The 26,264-nt window shown below is 39.9% G+C and overlaps 1 protein-coding gene across 1 annotated transcript in view; it reads left to right on the top strand.

Annotated features, from left to right (window-relative positions):
- The first annotated feature begins 2,126 nt into the window (after nt 1-2,126).
- Nucleotides 2,127-26,264, top strand: part of LOC145998852 (cubilin) — a 371,861-nt gene continuing 347,723 nt past the window's right edge. The window contains exon 1 of the mRNA XM_083135525.1: nt 2,127-2,371. The gene's annotated coding sequence lies outside the window, so the exon portion shown is untranslated. The remainder of the gene's footprint in view (nt 2,372-26,264) is intronic.

The raw sequence follows: 26,264 nt of genomic DNA on the forward strand, positions 1-26,264 counted from the left end.
CGTGGAGATGAGTCTTGGAGCGACGGAACTTAATAGAGAATGATGGCGTCTATAATGCCTTCATCTTTTTGTGGCTTATGGTTTTAGTTTTTTACTTTTTGTTAATAATTATTATTATTATTTGTCGTTTGATTGATTGAGTTGGCGTTTTAAGTACATTTTATGCACAGAAATGATAATTGGGACTCGACCTACAGTTTAAAGTGGAATCCGAACCACTATGTGCCTCCACCGGGTATCGAGCCCTGGTCCCCTTGATTACAAGGCGAGGACACTACCACTGCGCCATCGGGGAGGCCCTTGTTATTTGCCGTGTGTTGCGGATTTGATTGTTCTGACAGATAACCCCAACAGTAAAATTTCAAGTCAGTCAAACATTACATCCAATCCCTGATCATACGCAAAATGACGACATGAAAATATACAGGGTGTCCATAAATGTTTACCCTGATAACAAAACAATGTAACTCTTAATTGGATACAGTAAATAGAACATGCGTTATACCACATATGCTTCTACTCATTAAGTTTTGAACCATACATAAACATTTAATAAAGTTAATACGCTTCAACATTTAAACCACTTCAACATGTGCATCCCTGGTAACACGCAAAATATCAAGCCGGAATTCAATCTCTTGCCACACATTCTGCAACGTGTCTGGTGTGATTGTGTCAATGGCATCTCTGATGCGTTGTTGCAAGGTCACAATATCAGGAACTGCTGTTTTGTGCACAATATCTTTCACATACCCCCAAAGAAAGAAATTTAGGGGGGGGGGGTAATGTCAGGTGATCTCGGGGGCAATGGAATTGGGCCATCTCTGCCAATCCACCTTTTGGGGAAGGTTTCATTTAGAAAATCGCGGACTTCTAGAGCCCAATGTGGGGGAGCTCCATCTTGCTGAAAGATGACAGTGTTTTCTTTCCATAATGGGACCTAAACTTTCGCTGCACAGTAATCGGTGATTTGGTTTCTGCAAGCCACACAACACATTGAACTTTCTCCTGAGGGGAAGTCATTTTTACGAATAGCTCACACAGCGCTCTTTGTGGCGAAAGTGTTGAATGAGACACACCTGTACAGAAACTTCATGGGTTCCCAAGTAAACCTGTAATAAAAAAATTCAATGTTAGAAACATAAATATAATAGTTATATAATCCTGAAATCAGGGTAAATATTTATGGACACGGTGTATTTCACTCGCACATTTTTTAAATAAGTATTATTAAAACAGAGCATTAACGATATGTACATTTAATTAAAAACCTGTTGGGTGAGCTGACTACCATCTACGATTTTCTTCTGTTTAAATTTTGAAAAGCAAAGTAAAAGTAAGAGAAAAGTAATGTGCTCCCCTGTGCTTTGCACCATTCCATGAAGGCGTATAGGGAGTGTGGAATTAGGGCCCCACACTTTCTTGATCACGACCGAAGGTGGAGGTGATGTGATCAGCATCACACCCCTGGCCGCCTTTACTCCCCAGACTTTCCTCACGGTACCCACTTTATACGACGCTGAGTGAGCACGGGAGACGCTTGAACAGGTGGAAAGAATCATGCCCCCCCCCCGGGATCGAACCCGGGTCTCTCTCATGTAGTCAGACGCCCTAACGTCTGAGCTACCGCGGCTATTTTAAATTTTAAAAAAAGGGAAGAAAATTTCAGAAGACTGGTGTTCAATGTATTTTATATTATTTTATGTTTATGTAAATATTTCAATATTAACTATTATCACTAGTCGTTATGCCGTCCCTGTATTAATCAGAAACTAAAGCAACATCATGTTAACTAAAGTAAAGCGTTCCGTTTCGTGAAAATTTCCATTTCGACCTCTGACTGGAAACCCCTATATTAAAAAAAAAAAAAAAAAAGGACGGAAGTCATAGCGATAACTCTGAATCAGTTCTCGGAGACTTTTTCTTCCTTCTGTTCCTGATTCCGATTCTGTTTATGACTTTTTTTCGCCCCATTGTACTCCTACAGATTCCTCTGCGCGAACGTTGGTGTAGACATTGTGTTCGTTCCGCGCATGCGCATTGCGGCTATCGATCGTCCAGCGTTCCGCCTGTGCCTTGGTCCGCGCCCAAAAGCCACTGCTCCACTTCCGGCGCGAGGTCGGTCTGTGCGGATCGCTGACAGAACCCGCGGAGTTGCGAACATGACGGTGTTTCAGTCTGTGCAGTGATAACAGTGTCTTGCTCTTTTTCCGGCAGCACGTTCGAGGGATAAGAAATCAAGTGGAGTGAAAAATAGGTGATTCCCACATGAGAGATAAGACAGTGTTTAGGTTGTGTGCAACGAGTGATGTTTGTAGGACAACGGATGTGTTTTAGCGCTGAAGTTCCAGTCTGATGCGGCTTGCTTTAGGTAAATGACAGTCAAGTTGAACCTTTGAATAGATTTGTTGTATGTTTGTTGTAGATCTAATCGTTACTAAACAGACAAAAGGACATAACAATTTGAAGCAGTTAAAGTATAAAATGCTTTATTTTCTCATAACAACCATTCAAGAGCTACAGAACTTGAATCTTCATGTCAGATGCTACTTGATTCAAAACTGTATAACTTACAAATGATGGAACATCATACACGAAGGATTTGTCTAAACTTTAAAAAGGTTTCGATCCATGAATGAAAGAAATGAGATAATATTTATTTTCGTCTGTTCAGTGACGTAATATTTTCATACTGTCTCAGGTACATAATTGAACCTTCTTGCATAATATTTTACATTGCTTATTTTGTAGATGCTTTTACAGTAGTTAACTAACATGAGTAAAAATGCAATGGCAAGTTGATATACCAGAATTAGCAGAGGCATTATACTTCAAAAGAGCTCATTGCTTCGACAAAGCTTTGCCTTACACACACTGTTAAATACGTATCTAATACGTTACAGAATGGATCAAACCGAAAAACTTGTACTTCTAGATTAAGTGTTCATACTTTTGTACAAGCTCTTTGCTTTCATGTAAGAAACTGTGAGTTTCACCAACACATTGGTTCTCCATGTAATGTAATTGAACTTTCAAGATTGAAATCAATGTTTAATATTATTTTGTTTGAAACCTTGTAAATCTAAATTATAGGCGTATGAATGTTTGCGATAGCCCTTGTGAACAGTTCATAAAGATTAATAATACATAATACCACTTCACCAGATCAGGATATAGTTTCAGGAAACCCATTTTAATATTTCTTTCCATGTACGAAATTTTGAATACAATGTATTTTGTATTTTCTACTATTATTACATTTTTATTCAAGTATATGTTACGGTTTGATTCATACTTAATGTTCTATTTACGTACCTCTGCTGTTACGGTCATTTTGCAAATAAATATTCGATAAATTATCCTCCACCAGGGGTGACTTAAGGGCCAGGCGACCTGGGCCAACTGCCCGAGGCGCCGCTCTCGGGGGCGCCAAACCTGGGCGTCCCCCTCAAGTAGCGCCAAAACCTTATTTCTGATTATATAAGCGTGGCTATTTGTTTTACAAAGAGTTGGATTTGTTTAGACAAGAATTAATTGAAGCTTCTGCTGCATAACATAATAAATATACTGCAAAATCGTGTAGCAATTTAAGCTAAAAGACATTTCTGTTATTTTGATATCATCATGCGGTGGGTGTTTAATAAGTACATTCCTACAATAAAAGTGTTCTTTAACAGTAACACTTAAAGTATTTAAAAAAATAGGACTATTATTTTTCGTAATTTAAACTGTAAATATGTAACATGGCCATGGTTTTTATTGGCCGGAGGTAGAAGTTAGGAAGGTGGGGGTGGGAGCCAAAAATCGACCCCGCCCGGGTAAAAATTTTATCTTGAGCCTCCCCTGTCCTTCACCAAATCTATATACTTTATATTGAGCAATGTAAAGTTCTTGAATGGAAAGAAAAAGTCAGTGAAGCGGAAGAAATCCTCTGATCCAATTTTCATTCAACTCCTTCCGCTGAATATCGGTGGAACGAAAGAGATAAGATAATGAAAATATCGATGAAAAATTTACCTTCTAATACATGTACTCGCGACAGAAAGTGAACAGTTATGTGTGATTTAAGTTGGTTCGTGCTATACCTCTTGGCTCAAGTTTTTATATTCGCATTGTTAAGGTCAAATTTTGAAGTACTGTACTATTCAGGCTAACAGTGAAGTCAATATTTACAATTGTTTAGTTTTGGAAAAAATATTGAATGACTTAATTACAAGTCCATTACTAATAAGTAATATTGTTATCATGGGGTTACAGCAAAACCCGTGGTGGTTGTAGCATGGCAACATTATCAGCTCCTGACAACACATAATACTGGAAACCAATCATACAATACAACTGTGTTCGTGAAACAATGAGCCAATTAGTGATTATGTCATTGGGAATAGTGTGAAATCACCACTCCGTACCCAGTCCAGTGTTACAGGCAGGATGCCAAACCTAACTGAGGTTAGGAACACTCACAATCAGAGACTTTCGATACCCGATGGGTCGCATTTCAGTTTCCCGAACGTCACTTTAAATTGTAGAACCAGTTAGCTTAGTGCAACATAACATAGACTTAAGCTTTTCACCAACATTGTTACTGTTTTATAAGACAGTATGCCATAATGCAAATATGCAGCATATTCAAAATTGAATGCGGCAATACTAGTCATTGTTTTTTTTATTGGTAGGGGCTGGAACAGGGGTGCCCATCCCCCCTAGGCTCATGACGCACTCCCCCAAAATGGTAGAACATTTGCCCCCCCCGTTTATGCCGAATTAATTACTCAAATTATTTTTGTAACTAACCATTGTTAGTCAACCTTATTCTTCAGTTTCTCTGCTCGACTAGCATTGTATTAATGCGAATACCACGCACCCTTCCATCCAGACAGATTCTAAAGGCATAAGAGGTGGCGTTTCATTTCAACCCTATCGCCGCGATCACCCACAGGTAGGTAGAAAAACTATACATCATAACCAAAACTGAAAATCAATAACAAGTCAATCAAACGATACGATTCCCTCCATTTTTGTGTGAAGATATATAGAATTGGTATAAAATTTTGTCCCCCTCAAAAAATTCCCATGACGCAGGGGCGTCATGAAACCCCCCTGTGGGCACCTCTGGGTTGGAATTGTAGAGGTGGATAGTACATAGCTTCTTTATATGGGAACGATATACACAATAAAATATTTCGTATATTTAGAACCTTCTCAAAAATTGCAATCGGGTGTCATTTGAAAGGGGGGTTGCAGATACCACGCTGTTTTTCCCCCGAGTTCTTCACTGCTTTTATCCTGAAATGTAAATTTTCTCAAAGTGTCTGAGGGGGCTCTAGCTCCAACAGCCCCTCTCTGCGTACGTCCGGTTATTCATCAGAAAATGCTGAAAAAAGCCTCGTTATGAGGTCCTTCTCTCTGTGTTAACCATGGGCGTCGCCAGAAAGTTTTGCAGGGGGATCGGGCAAGTGATAAAAGTTGAATTGTAGAAAAGTATTATTACCATGGTTATAAATGTTATTATACAAAAATAAATATTATAACCTAACAAAAATAAATGTTATTCGAAATAATAATAATTATAATTATTATTATATAAATGGGGAGACTCGATCCACCAAACGAGTGAATACCAGCACAACTATTTTCCATTATTTCTTTTGCATTTTATGCATTTAGTATATGAAATGCATTTTGATATTAACTTTTGCATGTCTCGTTCAAGAAAAGGCTTTAAATGTTGGGGGATTTTTTTCAAATAGTTTGTTGTGTCACCTCTCACCTACAATTATAATTATTAGAATTTTGAAAACTGTGGAACCCTTTGTTCTTTGGATTAAATGGTAGAATATAACCTTGTTCGTGTATTTTTCACTCAATGTTTTCCATCCAATGCATTTTTACTTTGATTATTCTGTTCGAATACTAACTAAATGAACTTTATTTCTGTTCTTAACAACAACTTTCGGCTTTCTTGTATCTTTTAATGAACGATGTAACTTTCCGACCCGTTCGACCTCCCTTCCCGACGCGCATGGTGTAAAATTGCCAATGCAAGAGCTACAGAAACAAAATTTCGTAAATTGATAGACCTAATAAATTATTCCTCGACCAGCTGACCGCGAGAGGCAACTATCGACAAAAAGCAGTGGCGTGCCCAGGATTTTCTAAAGGTGGGTTACGTGTACTTTTTCTTAGTAGTCACCCCTTATTTTGCCATCTTTTTCTGCCTTTGATGTTCTTTTTTAGGAATACTGGGCCAAAGGTGGGGAGTTTATGACCCTCTGCCCCTTGGGCATGCCACTGACCCTAAATATACCTGTCGATATTTCTGTAACTAGCAAACATGAAGATGTAAAATATATTATGAATTAATTAGTTTAAGGCGGCGCAAAATATTTTTGACTAGCGCGTTCGTCCTTCTTTAAGATCAACCAATTAAAGACAACAATAGACACATTTTTAATGCTGCGTTATCTCCGAAACAATTCGAAGTATAAACACTAAGGTAAAGTGCCCAAATACCGTCCCCCTAACAACAACTGATTGAAGCAACTCAACTCCATACCTACTAGTGCTGCTGGTCTGATAATACTAAATATTTTTTTCTTAACTACAAAGAGTAAATAATCAAAGGAACGCAAATTTTGATCTTTCAAAAAAGTTGTCCTAATTCCGTCCCCCTTTTCCAGTTCTTATCTACTCATTTATTTTATGGGAAATTAGATTAAAACAGTGTTAAAATCTCTTGTAATAAATTTATTGAGATGAAACATGTTTATACGTTTTTATACTTAAGTTACATCTTTTTACCCATCCAGACAAAAATCGCAATCAAAGGTTTTGACTTTTGTTGAAGATGAACACATCTCGTGGCCCAACTGGAAGTATTTCGAAAACTTTGCCCATTTCTCTCCTCGCTTGTCTTGCGGAAAAACGCTTTCCACAAATAGGACATAGCATATCTTCATCGCTTGAACTATCCTCGTCATCGGTTGACACCAGTGGAACTTGTGTTTCATCCTCAGAGTCGCTTGAACTTGAGTCATATTTCTTTGTTTTCTTTTTGGGAGGTTTTGTCGATGATGTTCCAAGCTGATCTTTATCTTCAATGATGAGACGTTTCTTGGCCTTTGATTGGGACTGTTTCTTCTGACGCTCTTCCGCCATTTGTTTCTTTTCCATAGAAGCTTTTACAGACATCTTATGTGGACTTCCTGTTACCAAGAATGAGGTCCCGGCTCTAAAAGATGTGGAAGGATGGATTACTGGAACTTCCTGGATGTCTCTTGGACTGACCACTTCAGGTGGAGCTAAAGCATTCTGGTTGTCATCATTCCCTCCATTGTCAGGCGCCTCTGGCTCTTCAAGTTGTCTGGCTATGAAGTCATGGTCTTAAAAGACATCGGGATCAAACAGATGAATTCCAGTTTTCCTAAATCCATTTACGGCAGTTTCAAGAGTAGCAACATGAAGGTACACTTCACTTGTAGTTTCCTCACAATTCTGTTTGGGTTAGAGGCCAACCATTGCTCTATAGTCTTTGCGTATAGAGTTTTCAAAGGAAACATAAATGCTACATCCAAAGGCTGTAGCTTGTCTGTTCAGTGAGGAGGAAGGCACGTGCCTCCTCGGACCCGCCGCTGGCGCCATATTCTTCATAGAACTTTAAGTTTAATATATACTTTTTATTAATTAGCATTAATTTTGTTTTGAAAAACAAGGCATAGCAGTGTTATACACATTATAAAGGATGACAAGTGATCATACATCAATCGAAACTAGTCTAAGTGGTTAGGAAAAAAATGAAATATATCACAAGATAGATACATAATGTGGGTTCTAAATCCGTCCCCGGGACGGATTTGAGAATCTCAAAGGGGACGGATTTAGGACTCCAGTTATAACATCAATAGCAACTGCTCGTGACCAAACGACTACAGCTACATGGCTGTGACAACTGGAACGCAATATTCAAGTACTAATCTATAATTATCAATCACTAAATGATGACAAACTTACCGCGAGGCGTCAATATAACTGTTTCAAGTTGATTTCACACTGTACCAAGCCTTCATACAAACTCTTTTTGAAAAATTAAAGCGTGAATGAACAGGAAAAAGCAACTACGTCACTGCCAGTACGCAACCGAATGGTTCTGAAGATTTTCCTGTTGCTCTCGCAAAATGGCAGCGCTTTCCATGGAAGTTAAAGAGGGGGACGAATTTAGGGCAGGGGACGTATTTCGGGCAGTTTACCCTATTTGGTTGGTTTAAGCATTTAAGATATGGGCGTCGGGAAGGGTCTGTGAACATCCCTGGAAATTGCCATCGTTCAAGTTACAAAATAGCAAAGAGCTTTTTACTCTTTTCATTATTAGCAACAATAACTGAACAAACGTTCAGTTAGGATTCCAACAGAATATGGCGGCGATTAGGGGGGGGGGCGTAGAGGGCAGTTGCCCACATTTGTCCCCGTACAATGCTAAACCTTACCTACCAAGCGAAAGAAAACTGTCCTTGCCCCCCCTCCCCCCAGTTTTGGAACCCAATCGCTGGCACCGAGAATAACCAAAGTAACAAAAAGTACGTGAGATGAAAAAATGAGTTAATTAGAGGTACCAGGTAATATTTTCATATTCTACAATTTAAATCAAATGTTCAAGTTTTAAAGATTTCACAAATTAGAGTTTTAGGTGAAATGTCATCCAACATTAACTTTACGACTAAAATTTTCCAAGGTTGTTCTTGAACGAAGTATTCATTTCAGTACACTATAGCTCTTTTCAGTTCTTACGGCGGGCGCTCTAGAAGCTGGCAGGGGAAGTGAGGAGCGGGGAAGCGACCAATCCAGCGCGATAACAAACGCAGCAGCCAGTAGAAGAGGTTCAAGTAGTACTTTTTTCTGCCGCGTTCTGCCACTGCTGTTGTCTGGTTGGTCTGCGGCGTAATCCCCGCTCCCCACTTCCCTTGCCAGTTTCTAGAGCGCCCGCCGTAAGAACTGAAAAGATATATAACTGTATGAAAGTATGCATATAATGAAAAACTTTGTGCTGGATATTCACTCATTTGGTGGACCGAGTAGAAAAATCTCCCAGATAAATATTATTAGTAAATTTGGAATATTTTTTATTAGTTTATAATAGGTTTTATAATAATAAGTCATAACCATAATAATAATAAGTTTTATAAATGACCTGACATCCAGAATCATTTCTGGAGACGCCCTTGGTTGAGGAAACGGTGAATTTGCTACGTGATGCCATCCACGTCCATCTTCTCAGTGTCTCTATCCTCTTGCCTGTTATAGTCACAAATCGAAACCAATCGATGCATATGCGCGTTAGTTAAGTTGATTTGATTTGATTTGATTTCATTTAGTTTATTTTACTTCGCGTTTTGTGCCTCTTGGCTAATTTGCGAAGATGGGGATGAGTGATGAAATGATGAAATTGATGAATGGACATTCACAAACAACCAAGCCCGACCGGGATTCGAACCCGGGACCTTGCGTTAGTTAAGTGGTCGATATCCGGAATCGCTAACGAAGATTCCGGATTCGAATCAAGGTGTGTGTGTTGTTGTTTCTGAGTTTGCCTCCATCTAATCATCACCCATCCTCATCGGCGCGATTAGCCAAAAGTGGCAGAATAAATAAATATAAAAATGCAAAGTACAATCGATCTCGTATACGCATCGATTTCTCAGAAACTGTAAAATACAGAATCATAAAATTGGTGGGCAGAAACATCTACCTAATACTAACCTAACGTTGTAAAGGATTTCGATCTAATTGTCAGGCTGTGTATGGCAGCCAAAGAATTGGAAGTCAACAATTGGTCCATCCATTTGTCTGTTCATATCAACAACTTCTGTGGCGCACCGCACTACGACGCCAGGGAACCGGGTTCGAATTCGGGCCTAGGCATGTTTTTTTTTTTGTGAGTGTCGCTTCAAGTTCATCATATCATCACTGCTCCTCATCAATCATTATCAACAATCAAGCCATTCAGTATGCTGATTGTTGAAATTACAGTAGATGCAAATATATAACTGAAATATACCAGCTGCTGGTGTAATAGGATATTGATTATCTCGATCAATGAGTCGGTCTGCCTATCATTGGGAGTCAAATATTGACAACAATCAACTTTATAGCGATCTATCCGTAATCAATAAAAGTATATTTTGTGGGGAAAAAATGCAGATAATTTTTATTGAAATACAGTAAAACCTCGTTAATCCGGAGTAATGGGGGGATAAGTAGACCGGTTTAACGAAAGTTCGGATTAACTGAAATAACCTAAAAGAAGAATAGAAAGTGCATTAAAACTCCGTTTATAGCAACAAAACACATTTATTATGGCGTATTTAAAGTGCATAGGCCTAAATACACTATACAGTACAGTACAAAGTCTGCGGGAAACAGAATCTCATCAATGGTTGACTGTCTTTTCTTTGGGAAGTTCTCTTGTTGACTTCTAGCCACATTTAATGTAATGAATTCAAATTCAAGTGCAAAATAATTTATGCAAATTACCAATTCTATAGACGTTTATAACAAATAAGTTACAGATCCTTCTATATGCAAATTTAACTCCGATTTGTTCTCCCTCTTCGTCTCATTCTTAAGTTCCTCATTCTCTTCTTATCTCTGGTGCAAAATACAAAAAATACTGTTGTCAACAATACTACACATTGTTATACACATGTGGAGAAAGTTGTAGGGTATTACCGACATATATTCTTATTAACTAAGTGAGTTTCAAGTTTAGTAAGGTTTTTCTTACTACACAATGCAGTAATTTTTCCATACACCACCTGCTCTCCATCTGTAGGCAAAAAATGGAATGCTTTGCGATTGGAGGATTGCAATATGAAAGAAGTGGAAAAGGTGTACAGTGAATGCATGAGAGATCAAAGAGTAAAAAAAATGTGGGAAAATTCAGGCTTCTCGTACTTCATATTAAAGCGTGAGATAAAGCTGGTGCTGACAGGCGAAATTGAATTGGAACCAGACTATTTCATCTCTGACTCCCACTTCAACCGTCGACAGTTATTGGCTCTATGATTTCTCGAGGTGACATCGTCAGTTCATGAGGTTTCTGAGCCGAATTGCAGTTTCCTTCCCCAATCAGCGCGCACTGTTATATTTGGTTTTCCTAAACAGTTTATATTACACAAAGTTTTCTTAAAATGCTTTCGAGAAATGTCTTAGCAGTCAGGGTACAAGCTGATTTGCAGGCTAAACAGGCACGTAACCACGGAGAGGGCTCGGGGGGCTGAAGCTCCTCTCCGAAATCTCACTAATGTAAATAGTGTATAGTGGTAATTTATTTCACCTCCTTAGCAGGATAACACATATTGTATAATAAGTTGTAATATACTGAGAAATTTCTCTGCAGGGCTTCTACCCCCCACTTTTTCACCTTTAACATTAACGCCCACTAAGACGAGAAGAAACGCGGAAACACAACGCAACAGACGCGTTTCCTGCGTCTCGGTGGACGATAACTTTAAGATAACATGCAGACTTCTGGCAAGGAAATTCCGCGCGTTTCCCTGTAGTCGGCGTTACAGCATTTGATTTCAATAGAAGAAGACAACTGAAGTTCTGTAGCAGCGTTTCCCCACGTCTCAGTGTACGTTAAGCTTTAGATGGAGGCTGCTGATAAGGGATGAGCCCCCGAAATAAAATTCTGTCTACGAGCCTGGGTAGGCATAAGTAACGGCTACCTTTTGAAGTAACTGTTATTGGTTACTTTTGGACAGTTACTTTCCTACGTGGTTTTGCAATAATGAACAAATTTATAATTTGCTAAAATAATAGAAATAAAATGTTAATCTTCATGTAAATACATATTGCGTTACGTTTCAAGTATAAGGGTTAATATGAGATTTATTATAAAGTGAAAATTAATGTGCGCCAATTATTCTCTCCCTTAGCTAGTAACAATAAAGAGGATGATATGGCCGTGAGGAGAATGGAGGAGGTAATTGTAAAATAAGTTGAAAATATAAAAGTGCTCTGCATCGAGTACTCTGAAGAAATGGGAGGATTTTGTGAAATCTCATAAAAATACATTTAATTGTTCACGTGGTAACCCTGTACATAAGAATTATTAGATTTGATTTTTGATTTGATTTTTTAAGTCCACTTTATGCATAGCAAGGCTAATCGGGACTGGAACTACAGTTTAAAGTGGGATCCGAACCACTTGTGCCTCTACCGGGTATCGAACCCGGGACCCCTTCATTACAAGGCGACGACACTACCACTGCGCCATCAGGAAGGCCCTAAGAATTATTAGAAAAAAATAGTATCTTCACTTAGAAGAGTGTAAGATACATACGCGTAGAACGAGAGAATTTGATTTGAATGCAAGTATGCTGTGTAAAAATACTAATAATTAAAAATGCAAATATCCTGTACAAAGAAGCTAATGATTTAAATGAAGAGATGAAAATGCTGTGTAAAGAAACTGTCACAAAACTGAGTCGAGTGTACAGTACAAGGGTAATCGAGACATTTGTGCAATGCACAGGATGTTCCCTGCCTCTGAATTGATTATTTTTAAACTAAAATAATCTTGTTAGCGAACAATAATAGCTAAGCGTATAGTGCCAATTACATGATATTTCAATTGCACTAACGACCTTTCAAAGCAGCAAGATTTCCTACTGTAGTCGGTGTGTAGTTGCAACCAGTTCGTTTTATAACACCATTAAGCCTTGTTTCCATGATATGAAAAACTAAATATGCTGACCAAGGCAGTAATTTATTTTATTATAAAACATAAACTAAACGTTTAGTTTATGTTTTTATAATAAAATAAATTAGTGCCTTGGTCAGCATATTAAGTTTTTCAAACCAGTTCTTGTGTCGAAATGTTGAATCGATTTGCTGTTCGATATGTTTTCGTTGTGCAACGTTTGGCAGAGCCAGCAACCTGGTTGCGTCCGGAAAGAAAGGACAACGGATTCCCTTCAAAATGAATGTAAGCTAAAATTATATACTTTATACATATAATTGCGTTAATTATTATAGCTAAGCGATTGATAATTACAGTGAAGAACATTGGCGCCAACCTTTGCAAAACATTGGGTGGGCTGGGCCGAACTCTGAGATTGTTTTATAATTTTATGCAATAATATATGTCATCAGTAGGCTGAGCATGTGTCATAAGATGCTGCTTTTGATCCTTTCTGCAATATGTAGGCTTTTACGTTTAACAATCATTTCAGGCCATTTCTGAAAGCAATACATGAATTTTATACTGTGTCTATTGCGCAGACGACTCATTTTGAGTACCTAATCTGGAAAAATGACAAAATATATGTTGATGTGTGTTAATTTGAGTGCCTATTTTGTATATTTCGGTGCTTCTTTGCCTTCTTATTTTGAGGCATTTTACTCCTATCGATCCTCATCCTGGTCAGGCCCGTTGCCATCATCGTCAGCCCCCTGACATTAGGTTATTAGGTAAAACTATTTTTTGCATAATTTGTTTGCAGTGAAAAGTGAGAATGCAGACAGCAGCTATTACATTCATTCATCTTGTTTATGAGCCGAAGTCTAGGTAGAAGATTCTCTAGACTTTAGAAAGTTCTTTTTTGAGGGAACTTCTTTATCTGTACCTGCGCTGCCCCTTCCACATCTGCGTTAAAGGTCAACATCTCCCAGTGTGTGGGAACGAAGAGTAGTTTTATTGCTTCGGGCAGGGGTGAAATGTACTGTAGGCACTATGATTGCATATTGTGTATTCTTTTCTCGTATGATATAAATATCTGTATCATCAAAAGTAGAATGGAGTGTGTAGTAAGGGATGATGTTAGTAGAAGTAAATTAACACTTCAATAGATGTTTTAGAAGATATAGAAAAAAACTGTAGTATTTGCATGATATTTCTAAATTTTGTGTTTTACATTAACTTGGTGAGCCCTCCCCCCCACGTAATTTACCTTCAATTAATACTGTTAAACTTTCGAAAATGGACTTGGTCTACAAAGTCCCCCCCTGATATCTTGTGCCCCCCCCCCGGAGGTCAATTCTAGCTACGGGCCTCATACTGGTTATAAGTTCATATCCTCCCTTACATTTCCATAATAACGATGTGAACATGGATAGTGTAAATATGCTCTATCCCGGGAATCACTAGAAGAAGGCCGCGAATAACAGTAGAGAAGAGGAGGGAGCGAGTGGATGAATGCTGTACACGCAGCTGCAAAGGGATGGTAGCTGTAGTCGCTTTTCCCCCTCCACGCAATCTCGTTCCCTCTCAAGTGTTCATGGGCCGAGCTCTCTCGAGCTACTACTTGCGCAGAGACTTGCTTTCGTTCATTCGCTCCAGATTCCAGGGGCACGATTTAGTATATGACATTGAAAAGTATCCGAAGTGGAGACGCAACACATTTTTATGAGATATTTTTATAACACCCAGTCAGTAATTAAGTTGTGTGACTTATTTAGGTGTATTATGATGAAACATTTTTTTTCTAGACCGTAGGACCTTATTTCTAAAATAAAATATAATAAAAACAAATTATGGGGTCGGCTTTAACCCCACAGGCCCATGTAAGTTGACGCCACTGATTAAGGCTATGAGCGTATCAACCTTAAAAGTCAGTATGGGTTAAATGGAGCGCAGCGTTACCAGATCAACAAGCGGAGGCGCATCGAGTCGCTGTTAGTCAGATTATTTTCATAACTCCAGCTGACCGCGCGAGTCCAGTTAGTGAGCCTACCAACCGTCCAGAACGCGAGCAACAGAGATAGCGATAGGTGCTGGGTAGAGATGACGCCAGCGGCTCGTTTGTTGATTGGCTGGTCCGGGACTTATGAGTCGCTCCAAAGCTGCCAATGCAAGACAGCCAGAGATGTTACTAAAGTAATCTCACTCTAATCACTAATGATTGCGACATATTTACTTCCTTAATACCGTATAGGAAATCTTCAAAATCTATGTATTTGATGCATTTTGGAAAAAAACGATAGTTACCTCAAGATTTGCATGTAAAAGTTTATATTTTGACGCAACTACGTATTTACTATTTAACATTTGCATTATATGTGTAATACACGCAACTATTGTTACTTCCTTCGTTGAATGTTGTATCCCTTACATAAACATAATTAAATAAATGAAAAAAACAAACAAAAAAAAACAAAAACATTAAGATATATTCGGTAACGAACTGTCATCATTTACCCTCCTCAATATGAAATTCAGAGTGGGTGGAATGTTCTCGAAAAGCAAGGAATGGACCTTTTTCTGGAAAAATGCCTTGCTTGTCCCTACCTGGAAAAATGGTCTCACTTATCACACACTTCCCGAACACCTTTTCGGTCAAGCATCACTCTTCGTCTTCAGACATAAGCGCAGCTTGCTATGTTGTTAGGTTGGGAATGTTAATTTCAGAGCTATTAGCATATCGAGGCTTGATCAAAAAGGTATTATTTATGCTACGAGCCCTAAACCTAACATGCCTAACATAGCAACGAAAGCATACAGGTTTACGTCAGAAGACGTAGGGTGGGGTTTGACGAGAAAGGTGTTTGATAGGTGTGCGATAAGGAAGACCGTAGAAAAATTCTGCGTACGTGTAGTTTACATTCATCTACCAAGTCTTGTTTCTTTCGGTCTCCGCAAGATCGACGAAGGCGTTTCCCTATTCGTTAAATTCCGCAAGGTTGCTGTCATTATCAGTAAATCCGTTGATTACCGGGAACCCCCGCCGGCTGCTAATATTCCTGATAGAATACCAAGTGGTATTAAGTCTCCAGCAGAAGCCAACAGCAGCGTCGAAGCTTGTCTCTTCTCGACAGCTATATACTCAGCGTGGGACGGTTTATTGAATGCAAAACGAGTCGCTGCGGATTAAGCAAATTCATGGATATATGGAGATGGAGCGAGATGAGAAAAAAATTTACATGAATCCCAGACAGAGTAATTACATAGACAAGTGAGATCGGGCCGCGTTTGATCAATCCGCGAACAATAAGTTATTAGATTGCTCCCCCTCTCGGTGCTGTGAAAGTGAATGTGTCGAAGTCACTGAAACTGTGCATACCTGGTCGATATGCACGCTGAAATTTATGTACATCAAAAGAGATGAACGTTTTTATACGAGGATTGATCAGTAAGTTTTCAATGTGCGTAGAAATTGTGGTGAAAAGAGGGTGCTTTTGTGGTAAACGTTATGAGAACACGTTGTTGCGACCTCAAGCAACAGAAGCAGCTACACTCTGTCTCGGGTCTCTGTGAACCAAGGCTCCGCCCTCTCGCTTTCTCTCCTTCTCTACCATTATGAGTGGTCTTGGTTCACAGATTCCTGGGACAGTAAGCATTTTTTTCATAAGATTTCGTTCTGCACCGTACAACGCTACACTCCATACTAATATCTTCCTTGGCGTTTTGTTACATGGTCCACAAAATACACTTTTTAAAGGCTTATTTTGCCATTGATATTCTTTCTCTATGGACTTCCTAATGTCACTGCTTTTAATACATCACAGATATCTGAAGCTGTTAACATGTTCAATTCTTTGGCCTCGAATTCTCACGTTCATTTTCCTTGGTCTTGTTCACATTTATTTTCACCCCTAACTGCTCACAGTGGGCATTCAAGTGTTCTAACATACTTCTGACTTCTAACATGGGCCTACATAAGCGCTTAAATGTAAAACGAGAATTAAAGCTAAAGTTCCCCATGCACTTTGCATAGTATAGGGTGCGATCTCGCCCATTTGGAGGTGATGTGATCAGCATCACGCTCTGGCCGATTTTACACCCCAGAAGCCCATTTACTTGAGGCTGTGTGAGCCCTGGAGCCGCTTTATGCGGGGACAAGGCCGGAAAAATTCCGACCTTACATCACCCCCCCCCCCACCCGGAATCGAACCCGGATATCCTGCGTGGCAGTCAGTCAACCGACTAGACCACCATGGCTCCGAAATGAGAATTATATAAGAAATACAAATAGGATTCACCATTGTTAGTAACTAATGCTTCACATTGCATTAATATTACAAAAAATTATAATTGCGTAAATCAGGCACACGCATGCGCATATTTTAATAGCTTAGCGTTGCACAGAAATCTTCGTCCACCCAGTCATTTCTTGTTAATGTGTAGAGAACTTAAGACGCATGCTTTTGCGAACGATTAGGTCTCACTGTGTAGTTTGAGAATTAAAGTCACGTATGTTTTGAACACTAGCTTTCCTACACACAATTGACACATATATATGTTGACTCCAATAACACATTAACGTGCATAAACTGCAAAGGATCCATGTTTTGGTATGTTAAAATACACACAAAAATGCATACAAGAACACTTTTACCAGCTGGTGGTCCGTGTGATGCACTAAAAATGAATCAATTGTGAGGATCAGACAAGATCATTTCAAAAATAACAAAATTTCACTTTTAATGAATCAATCGACACAGCTAAATGTGCAATTTGCTATCTTTGAAATGATCTTGTCTGATCTTCACAATTGATGCATATTTAGTGCATCACACGGAACATCAGCTGATAAACAGACCTTTTATGCATTTCTGTGTATACAAAAAGTGCATTATTTGCAGTTTTTGCAGGTTAATGTGTTATTGGAGTCAACACATATGTGTGACACGTTTTTGGTTCTGTGTGTAAAAACAACCTTAGGTAAGTAATTCAGGATCTAATGCACGACCGCTTTCGTGTGAGACACGGAAACTTTCTTACAGGACTTAATGGGATGTCTCCGGTAAGACAGGCCTTCCTCTGTTCCGCAGCGAATCTCTTCATTAGCAAAATCCTGGCAGGTTCTCCTCCCTTCTCGGAATGCAAATCGCTTCCATTTTAGTCAACCAGAGCTACTGAACTGTACGGAAACTTAAGAGTGGGCGGGACTCCCTGGGGGATCCCCCGGTGATTCTTTCTGACGTGAATGTTGAAAGCTTCCACCTTCCGCTCCCGTGTTACCTGGAGAAGGGGCGACGTGAAGAGCCTTCAACAGAACCCAATGGCTGTCTTATTTCTTTGTGATCTCGGCTGACACATGGTGGAAAGGAGGGGGAATTTGTAATGTTTCCAAACTCTGCAAAAGCCGCGTGGTCATCGTTCTCATCTTAATTAACAAGTTTCGTAAGTTTATTCGCTACAAAAGAGTTTTAAGTCCATTTTATGCACAGAGAGGCTCATCAGGAATGGACCTATCCCGAAATCTCTGGAACAAGGCTGCGCATAAGGGCATAGACTAAACTTTGTAAAAAAGGCACAGTCATAACATCAATTGAAATATTCACATATTGGTCCGGAAACACTGTTTTTGTTGATTAATAATTATCCTTTTAGATGATCGTTAAAGTATGCAATTATATCTTTCTCAAAGTTTTCACACACAAAGTATATTTTTGTACATGAAGAGTTTTGGCACACAACACAGGAAAATGGCACGAAATAAACTTATATTGAGCGTTGTATAAAATACTATGTATGTATATACATTAACCTAAAATATACATTGATCGCCCAAACGTACATTTGTATGTATACTCTGTCCCAGTTAACTGTGGAGCAACATAGCGCATAGAGTCAGAGAAGCGAAGGAAATCTATTGGCCAGAGCGAAGCAGTACACGCTGCTGGAAAGGCTGGTAACTCCAGTCGCTTTCCCCCACTTAACGCAATTCCGTTCCTCTTACGTGTTCATTGGTGGAGCCGTTTCGCGTCATCACCTGCGCAGAGACTTGTTTTCGTATAGTATAGTAAAAAGCTTAACCAGAGCTGTCTAAATCAAGTGAAACGAATATGTTGAAGGCGAATGATTTCCCCATGCACACATGTGCAAATATCCGCCCCTGTTTGATCCGGATTTTTACTTTCGTTTCTATTTCGACGTGCTGAGAAATTTATAACATTTGTTCTAAATTTGACAGGTAGTGGAACCGGGGTGGAATGGAACCAAGGTGCCCTTTCTAAATTCCTCCGTAAGCGGGAGGGGGGGTGTAAGCTAATGAGAGTCTCTGGAACTAATCAGCTATCCATAGCGAGGTGTTGACAGGTAGTTTGCTCCACGTTGAATGACCAGTGTCTTGTCGACGACGTTTTGGTGGAATTTTGGTTTTGTTTTGTAACATTTTGCACGTCTCGACTCTGAAGGTAAGACAAATTGCTTCATGTAACACATGTCTTCCCTGGTGTGCATGTCAAAGACATATTTTGTACTACAGTGTTGCATATTTACTGTTGCATATTTCCCAGGCATTTCCCGCCATAATCTCATGAAGCGTAACTATATAGGGCGGGGTGGAATGGACTAGGGTTCCATTCTGCCCAATATTGTTATGTTATGGCATTAATCAATAACTAAATTCAGACCATCGGCAAGGAAAAGTGGGCCCACAACTCATGCGCAGGAATTGATAGTGATGATGAAACAATCTTAGTTTCTGAAATTTGCACACAATCAGAACTTATTTTGGACGTGAGAAAGTTACATAATTATCATACAATATCATATCTAGATATGTTCAACAATTTCAAGTACTGAGAAAAGGAGGTACATTGCGGGTGGCGGGGCAGAATGGGCCGTTTACATTTGTTCATTTTTTCCAGTTTTTCTTTGTGTGCAACGTCTCCTTCTGTGTAAGTTATATTTTTATGTCTGTCAATGTTCAAAGGATATGCACCGTTATTTGTAGCCATTTTTGTCTAATATGTACTTTATTAAAGCCTTTTCAATTCTAAGTACTCCGTTCTGCCCCGTGTTCCGTTCTGCCCCGTGTTCCGTTCTGTCCCGTGTTCCGTTCTGCCCCGTGTTCCGTTCTGTCCCGTGTTCTGTTCTGTCCCGTGTTCCGTTCTGCCCCGTGTTCCCCTACGTTGCACATAAAACCTTTTCGATACAGGACTAGTTAATAATGAACCCTGCGATCAGTGAACAGAAAGTTCTTCAACCTGATTTGTAAGTGACATGTTCCACGTAACATGTCCATTCAGCATCAAAACTCCTAAGAATGGTAAACATCTATAAGTGGAGATATATCAATAAACTGCAGCAGTAAAACCTGAAAACACATTAACCAACTACAACGACCCAAGTACTGTCCTTTATTGCGCTCTATAATCGTAACGTTATGGCTTATTCGCAAGGTTGAGTGCATAACGTTGCATAAGGGCGGTATTAAACGCGGGAAACTTGAATACCAATCGGAGAAAAGCGATTCGGAAGCTTTCTTGCCTCTGCACCGCGGAGTCTACGTAACTTCCCCTTATTGGAGATGTCCTATAAATCCACCCTCAAGGTCTCCGCTCCCGGACCTTCCGGCAAAGGCTTCAGACCTTACCGGAGCCTCCGGGAACGTAATCCAACTTCATAAAAAGAGAGAGGGGAGAAAACTCCGGTAAGAATTTACAGCGACGAGGAGGTGGGATATTCCCGGAATTTCTCCAGCGCTGGAGCCGCTGTGTTTATGACAAGTTTTCGCAAGAACTCGTCGAGGTTTCCGGAAATCAATATACTTGGGTTGCCTTGACTTGCATGCAGGAACGCTGTGCAGGATGCCGAAATCCTCAGCAGGTTTTTCCTGGGAAATTCTTCAGCGACGGCAAATTTTTCTGACCTACCTACGACATTCAAGAGGAGAAGTCCAAAATGTCCTGCTGTACACTTGATAAAAGGTGCCTGAAGTACAGTCACGGACACTGCCGGCTTGTAATGAATACATTGACTTTCAATGGAATTAGTGTTGTCCACGAGACGAGACTTTGGCCTGTCTCGTCTCGTGGAGTCTCGTGGAAATGCTGTCCCGTCTCGAAAATATTCGTTTGTCTTATGACAAATGGTCAATCTCGTCTCGTCTCGAATTTTTGAAAGCCTGTCCCGTCTCGTCCCGTGGGCAACACTAAATGGAATCGTTACAAGCCGGCAGTGTCCGTGACTGTACATACACTAGGGATGGCCACAAAATGCGGATAATTTCAAATAATATCCGGATTTCAAATTATCCTACATCCGTTACCGAATATCTGGATAATCTAAATATCTGGACAATTCGTAATCCGGATAATCCAGATATCAGAATATCCGATATCCGAATATTGGAAATCCGGATAGAAAATTATCCGATATCCGGATAAAATTGTATCCAGATTTAGCCATCCCCAACATATACTAGGAGCAGCGGTAGCCTGGTCGGTAGGACGCCTGACTGCCAGGTGGGACACCCGATTTCGATTCCCGGAGTGGGTGATCTAATGTCGGAATTTTTCCGCCCTTGTCCCCGCATAAAGCGACTCTGAGGCTCACCCAGCCTTATATAAATGGGTACCTGGGGGCAACCCTGAGGGGTAAAGGCGGCGGGAGCTTGGTGTTGATCACACCATCTCCAAGATGTCTTGACACCAAATAATGTGTGGGTTTCTACCCCACACACCCCTTATGTATATCATACACTCACATTGTGAGGATATGAAACATGCTTTTCCTGTCTTTGGTTACGTCTTTATTTAACACCATCGTTTTTATATTTTCGTTTATTAATAATCATTTTTAAAATTCTATGATAAGATGCTAGTTGCAAATATATCGAATATATATCAGGGGAGATGTTTATATACGTGTGTATATATATATATATATATATATATATATATATATATATATATATATATATATATATATATATATATGGTGCTGCAGGAAAATATATTACTATATTTCAATAAAAGAAAATCATCTGCAGCTCTTAATGTATTAAAGGGTGATGGCTTCTATCAGTAGACTTCAGAAAGATTGATGTTACCCCAGTGTAAAATTAAAGGAGGAATCACACGGAACTGGATTTCCAGTAAGAATGCCCTAAGTAGCACTGGACTGACTACCTTGCAGGAAATGATGGTTGCCAGGCTGGCAGCTAGACTGGTTTTAACGACTAGACCGTGCTTTATTGCAACTGGCTTACTCTGCTAGATTCTGTGAAACAGCAAATCAGAGCAAAGGTTTGGTCATGGGAAGAAAATAATCTGTGAGTTTGGCAAGTGGAAGTTATTTTGTCCCTGGTTTCGGAGTGTTGGTTGTTTTTGTTCGCTGCTCGACGAAAGAAAAAGAAAGGGAGATGATTTGCATTTGTATTCATTAATATTTAGGAATTTATCCAAAGTGATGACATTTGTACATGACAAATGTTATTAGCCGATAATGTAAATCCTTATTATTACCAGCGTAATGAACAAAATATATTTTCATGAATGAATTCTGCGAGTATGAATATACACACCTGAGTGTATTAAAAAAAAAATTGAGTACACCTTGATTACCATATTTTCTTTCGATCCAATTTCTAGCCCATATTTTTCTTTTAATTATTTTAATTTTAATGTTTAATAACAGCAGTAGCTATTTTCCTACAACTTTTTTAGAAGTCGCTCTCTCTTTTTATCTTGTCTGCTCTGGGCAATGCCTTGTGGGAAAAAAAAAGTTTTACATACCAAGAACGGTAACAAGTATTGTGCGAGGCGAAAACTAACAGATGAGCCAGTACCACACAAGTCCAACTGGAATATCCAGCAGGAAGTCTAAGCTCGTGTGATTCAGGCATAACTTCAACCATTATAATCAGGAGTACAAGGAATTCTTTGATATAGGTGCTGATTTAAGTTCCATTTTGAGCTACACATTTAATCAGGACAAGCCTATTTGTGAAAAAAAATGGATTGAAAGCAGCAGCGCCATCTATATTCTAGTCCTTGAACTTTCTGAACGTCCCTCTCCCTGCTGCAAACCCCCAAAGCACAAAGTTCGCATCAGAATAGCACGTTCAGATTCTTCCGTCAGCTCGCGGCGAGATATGCCAGAGCTATTTGTGCGGGACAAGATAGATGCAGTGTTGAATCGCTGAAGTTGGAGGAAACTTTCTCGCCGACTGGGGAGATGAAATCCCTTATCTCAGCGCCAGCGGTTGCCCTGGCGGGATTTGCACGAAACTCTGAAACCCAATGGCCCCCCTCAGTTTCCGGCAGAATACACTCTATCTTCGCTGCATTTCACTGGGCTGGCTTGAAAGGTCTGGATTTCGAGCTCTGATTCTGTTTCCGCAGAGAAAGTCTCTTGTGTTCATTCAGAAGTGAGAGTGAATTCTACTGGCAGAATTAATTGCTAGTAAACAATATCCTCAGTTTCTGGTGTTATTGTAGTTGTAATAGTCATATAATTTACTATATACCTTTACGAGCAGGATTCATTCACTGGGAAGCATATTTACAAAACCTACATGGATATCGCAACTCTGGGCGTGGCTTAAGGCAACAACCAATAAACAACGCTATGGCCATTCAGTACATTCCTTGAAAGATGTGCGAGAGACCAAGAAATGAAGAATGGGCGTGTCAGCACTTAGGCTACCTACACCCGTCACATTATACGGGACCAATCCCTCGAACCATTATACGGGGCCAACAAACATCAACACGTGTCCCGGAGGACTAATATTTCCTTGCTCAGGTTAAAAGCTGAGGCTGTAAAAGACATACAAAGACAAGGCACAGGACAACACACAATTCTGAGGATAATTGCTGGCTGTAGGTTCAGATGACAGAGCCTCGTTGGCCTGCAGAAATGCAGTTTACCGTGGTTATTACGAAAAAGAGAGGTTGACATTTGGGTGTCTCCCGATTGGGTCATCCCTTACACCCAAGCGAGCAAGGAGAAAAGGTGTTCGTAGCGTGGTTTGGCAAGGCGTCTCGTAATCGTTGTTCTTGCAACTTCAGCAATCTTGATTTGTATGCTCGCATCTGGGCCAATTCTTGATCAAATTTCTAAGAAGTTAATCCGTTGTTGTTAGAATAGGCGTGTTAGATTTAAAGCTGTTAATGATTTTACGGTTTGTTAAGTTTCATTGTGATAGTAATTTAGGTTTCTTTTAGGCTAGGTTTGGTTCTGTTTGTATCTTCCTCATGCTATGTATAATGAATAAGAAGTAAAGATTGTGAAGCCCACTTGCGTACCACGGCTTAACTTGCTTCATGGAGAACGTAGTAATCGACGTATCTGATGAACCGTTACGCCACGAAAATATAAACGCTCGCCATTAGCTACGCCCACAGTTGCGATTTCCATGTAGGTTTTGCAAATTCATCTCCGAGAAGCCATTGCATCTGCGAAAGCTCAGGTACCAGCAACACTGTGAAAGAGAATCTATGAAGTTCAGCTTAATCTATAGGTCTTGAGTCAGGCAAGTTGTCGGTACCATTCGGGGGGACGGGTTCTAATATGATTTTTTGGTAAGGATGCCTAAAGATGGAAAATATGTGATAGCATGTCATAACTCTTTGTCTTCTATGTGTAATCACTCAATTCCCCAGATACCTTGATGTAAATGGAAAGTTTTGATAATTTTTAATATTTTGACTTTTACTATTAGAAATGACAATTACAGCAATTCTGATATAAATTAATAATAATAATTATGATAATTAAGATTATAATAATTACACTAATTAAAATATGTGAATATTTTAATAATTTAATTGACAAGTTGGATGGGATTTAACACCATTACTGGAGTCAATTGGCTATTTGCCCATCATTAGTGCCGATATATCTGAATTGACAACTGAAGTTCGCAGCTGTGAGAATGACAGTAGCAGTCCAAGGACAGTGTAAGAGTTCATTGAGGAACGTGGCAAGTAGTATTATGCCTCTGAAGTGCAATTTACCTGAACCAATGGCGTGGAGAGCCATAGGAAGGATGGAAGCTGGACAGACAGCGAGAGGTATCTGCAGCTCTTGGAGTGTCTCAAAGTGCCATTTCTCGCCTATATATTCGGTTCCAAACAACGGAAAATGTGCGACGAAGACAAGGACAAGGTCAAGGCCTCCCGCAAGCAACAACAGCAAGAGACAACGGGTACATCATGTAACAACCGATTGGAACAGACGACAGAATGCAACGAAACTACAACATGCCATCATTCTCACAGCAATGGGGTGCAGGTGTCATCTCAAACTCTCTGCAACCGCCTTCTTAAAGATGTCCTCTATGCATATAGACTCATGGTGTGTGTTCCATCACCGTACAGCTTTCAATCCGTAGAAACTTGGCTGAGGAACATCGCAATTGGGGCCACAACGAATGGGGTTGAGCGGTGTTCTCCTATGAGTCGCGGTTCAGCCTCCAGCCTCAAAATATACGTGTCTAATCTGGAGGGAATGGGGAACACGCTATAACTCTGCGCAAGAAACATTCTAAAATGGAGGTGGTGGAGTAATGGTGTGGTCTGGAATCAAAATTGTGGGACGTACGGATCTCCACGTCATCCAAAATGGCAGTTTAACGGACCTTTTATGGGTACGAGAACCTCAGACTTCTTGCTATGCCGTGCGCAGATGCAGTAGGTGATAGTTTCCTATTCATCGGCGATAATGCTCGTCCTCACAGAGTTAGTACACAACATGCCAGAGGACGAGGAAATAGAGAGCATGGAGTGGCCAGCGTGATTACTGGACTTAAATCCCATAGAGAATGTCTGGGATGCACTTGGCAGACGCATTCGAGGTAGGATGACACCTCCCTAAACTCTTCCGGAGCTGAAATTGCCCAAAGTGAGGAGTTTCGTGGAATCCTCCAAGTTCTCATCGATCACCTCATCGAGCCCATGACACACAGATGTGTAGCGGTTTTGGACGTTCGAGATTACACACCGTGCTAGGGGTGAGTTACTGCTGTGACCCTGTCCGTTTCTGAGCTGTTCTATTGATACACACATTTCTCTATAGTGACGCAAATTGGTTCAAGCGACTGTATGGTCTTTCTGTTACCTGTACTAGTCCATACTCTACTGTATCTGTTCTCTGAATGTTCTTTCAGTTGCATAAACATCGGCTGTACATGGTTTTCGTGTAGTTCTTTCTGTTCCTCTCTTGATCCAAGAAGAAGGCAGTGGATAGTAATGGTAGGTAAATTATCAGACAAGGCACTTTTTGGTCGAATTATTGTGACAGCACAGAATTGGAATCTTCAAATGGTCTTTATCTTAGAACTACAAGTATTATCATGGGCATTAGAGACGTACTTGCAGAAAAATGATATCCCCCCTGAGAAAATATCTGGAAATTCAGCCACGCCGATTGATGGTGTCTTATTCAGAGAGTAAAAGAAGAGGAGTTAAACTTTGGTGAGGTCTATCTGCCTTGTGCATTGTTTTGCGGAAGGAAATAGGAGTCCATGGATTGATGTCTGTTTGATACGTATAATGAGACGTCTATAAAGAACACCGAAAGAACAATCACG

This window comes from Lepisma saccharinum, chromosome 14 (assembly GCF_977018435.1).
Source record: "Lepisma saccharinum chromosome 14, izLepSacc3.1, whole genome shotgun sequence".
NCBI classification, from domain to species: Eukaryota; Metazoa; Arthropoda; class Insecta; order Zygentoma; family Lepismatidae; genus Lepisma; species Lepisma saccharinum.